Source organism: Botryllus schlosseri, chromosome 15, assembly GCF_051294905.1.
Source record: "Botryllus schlosseri isolate E-star chromosome 15, Bs_hap1, whole genome shotgun sequence".
Lineage (NCBI taxonomy): Eukaryota > Metazoa > Chordata > Ascidiacea > Stolidobranchia > Styelidae > Botryllus > Botryllus schlosseri.
Genome location: NC_137250.1, coordinates 15,742,422 through 15,746,116, shown reverse-complemented (window position 1 = coordinate 15,746,116; position 3,695 = coordinate 15,742,422).

Here is a 3,695-nt window from a genome sequence, read left to right as displayed (position 1 = left end):
CTACACGCGTCAGTCTGCTTGTTTCGCGATGCATCCAGCCGTAGAGTTCAGCGAAATAGCACCAGAACAGATTCCGCCAATTCCATTCATTAGATATCTAAAGCAAATAAACTACAATTCGTGTTGATTACCATCAGATGTTCTGATACAGCGATAATGTTTTCTGTAATTTCATCGTCGACTAATTCTAAACAGATTCAGCTGATAAAAAGGTGAAATTCGTGGAGCTAAATGAACCCGTAATGAGTGCGTTACATGTATGGCGAAGGTGACCTAATTCTCCTGTCGAAATCCCAACAGCGCGTTTGCATGAGGCAGGATATCCCGGTACTAATTCCCATACAGCCATATCGTCCTTTGGCAAATAAGTTGATGTAAGCTTTGCCGGTGGAATAAACCTCAAATTCCACTAAAACCCCATAGGAGGTGGGGGATATTGCTCTGTCTTTGTTTGCGACCATGCTGGGTTTGCCTTGCTTCGATCAAAGTCACAATCAGTGTGATTGTAGTGCTAGTAGACGTAAATAATATCATTTTTCTGCCTTCCTAATTACCAGGTCCATCTACGACATGTAGGTTGATTCGCGGATGTACGCCGCGGAGAGGGGTTATTCATGGCTTATGGTCTCCGATTGCATCTACTGTCGCACCTATTAGGGGAAATTGAGCGCGTCGCTTTACTTGGTCATGAATTCTCAGGATGTTGCTTCCTATTCCAACCACAAACAAAATTCCAAACTAAAGACAGCAAATTAATATCACGAAGACTAGTCCTTGCGTGGTACCTTATATTGTAACTAGCAACCAGCTTAACTCGACTCAACGTCAAGATTAGTATTAGTTGGGATTGGGTTTAAGGAAATGCTACTTGGAGAACACTTAGCGTTTCGAGAGTGGTGCGCGGGATTAAAACTACTTCACATTACTTGTATGATCAATTTGTGTAACTTCACTAATCTCTTGGCCGACGCAACAACTAAATATCTATAAATTTCGTCTCACACCATTTCCTGTCGTAATCATTTATCTACTTCATAACGTCAAAAGTGGCAATCTACATGGATTTGGTATTCTACATAAACCAGTCGGACTCCGACAATCTCCAGTAAGCTCTTGAGCGTTCAACCTTCGAATTGAAATTTTTAAAATTCTTTTCACGGAAATAATCCATGACATTTCCTTCGAAAGTATCCAGAATGGTACTTATTGCAAGCGTTACCTTAGTCAGATGTCGAGGTGTTCGTGAACAGTGGGGTTGCATATGATGAATTTAGTTGTTGTGGATAGTAGATTAAATGAACAATATGTTACCGAGGTGAAATGAAGCAAGTGGTCATATATTGAAGCGGAGACATATTGCGCACTTCATTAATCGATATTTGAAAAATTGACTATCATTACAAATGATAAGTGACATTCAATATTTTTTTAACAGCTAGAAAAGTGTATGGTGTGATGTTTTGGACGTTGCTAGTAAACTAGACGAAAGAAATGAGCTCATGCAAGTCCAGAAAACGCTGACGCAATTATATGCGGTTACGGTTTGTTGGTTATCGGTTATTTATAATTTCCACGATCGAGACCATTTTCGTATATGTGTCATACAATAACGATGTTCCTATTATGGTGAGAATCAAGGGATATTTATAAAATGTCAGTGGATATTCCAGAGTCGTTTAGCAGTGTACATGATTAACGTAGCGAAAACTACAATTGAAGTGACGCTATTCATACGTAATTGTGTGTGCATACCTTATCTCAGTTTCGGTACTATCATAGCAATAATAACCGCAGTACTGGCGTTATGATACCTGTCATTGAGCAATCGAATTAAATTAGCAGATGGGCATTGGGCAGTCTAGTGACGCTGTACTGTGTATGAATGAGACGCCACCTTACTTTGTTTCATCACTTCATTGTAGCATTTATCAGTAGTGTGGGATGTAATGTATATTCTCATATTCTTATCAGTGGTTCAACCTACCGATGAAACTACTGGGTAGTCTGGACCAGACACGTCGCAACCGTTGACCCCTTGCGGGTCGTACCAGTCCAAACTATTACCTACCCAACTTTAATTTTTAGCGGGGATGTTTCATTATGAAGCCTATGCAATACATAATACATAATATTACGGTTCATTAGGGCTCTATTCGAGCAAGACTTTGATTCGCAAATAATGGAATTGGTAAAGATTCGATTGGTTGAATAACCCTCGGGTCACGTCGATATAAGTTGGCATCTTTCTATATGCTTTAATCGCGGTGCGGTGTTGACCTTGAGTATGCGTTGTGAAGAATACAAGAGATTTAGCTGTAAAACGCGAACGTGTCGAATTTCGTTCATTATTATTATTGATTCAGCATTCGGATTTCCGCAGATACGATTTTGGGTCGCGGCAAAACTAGATTATTGAACAACCGCACTGTACCAACTGGCCACACTAAAGAAACTGCAGGGGATGACTTTGAAGCAATTATTTCTAGCGCAGCTGGCCTACTTTAAAGTGCACATTTGTAGGATAGAATTAGACCGGATGGCTTCATACAGCTGGGACTTTCTGAGAGTGAAGTTATGCAGCATTGCGATTACAAATTTTTTTGTTATATTCTTTGGCGTTTGGGCACTAAAACTTGCAATCAGCGGGTTAACTTTGGTGGCGCTTTTAGCTCCGTAAAGTGAATAATTAATAGTTTACAGTCCACTTATTTGAACAATCTGTTACAATATTAGTACACTTCTTGGTTGTGCTCGAATTTAGCATCGCTGTCACGGATTTGAGGAGTTACTTACTTGGACAATTTTCTTATAAAATATTGTTCCTTTTTGATGGAAATTTGGTGGATAATACTAACATTATTTTATTCACCCAGCATTGCATCGTGGGCCGGATGCGGGCCGGTCGTATATGTTTGACATGCCTGAAATAGACCTTTTACCTGAAAACGTGTGATTATTAATTTTGTTTTATTACCAGATTAGCTCCTTTATAGTTGAAATGTAGTCTAACATCTCATACATATATAATATTTAGATCGTATATGGTACCTATTTCATCGTTATAATATCGCCATGAAGTATAAAAATAGTAACAATTACACGTGAATGTAACGCACTACATGAAAGAATTTAAATTTTATTTAAATAAGTTTTTTGAACTGTGCTGTACATGTTACAAACATCCTGTACTACTTGCTCTGGTGACTTTTGCAAAATCATCAAAAGTTCATCAGTAGAATTTTCGGCGGGGCATTTTACCGCCCCTCTACCTTGTGACATTTATAACACGCTTTTACAAGTCCACTTATACCGTAGGCCCGTGTTTCCTAATGGTAAATCCTCCTTGCTTACTAATTGAAGCAGAGTCCGGACGATGCTCGTTCAGCCGACAGAAGTCGCCGATCGAAAGCTCCTACTCAGCTAATTACCCGCTCGAAGAAGCACGTCCGTTCGCTACGACTTTTCCAAAATCATCAAAATTTATGGTTGTAGCAGTAAAATGCCGTGACGCCATATTATACGATAATCAAGTGCAATCATTTTGGTCCTAAATCGCGAGATCGTGCATCCAGCTGTTCACTTTACACCTCGCATTATACGTGGGCAGAATGTTAGAAGATACTAGTTTATTTATAGAAATTTGGGCTGTGGAGAAATGATTCTGGTTTAAGCATAGACTCCGCGATTTGCTCGAA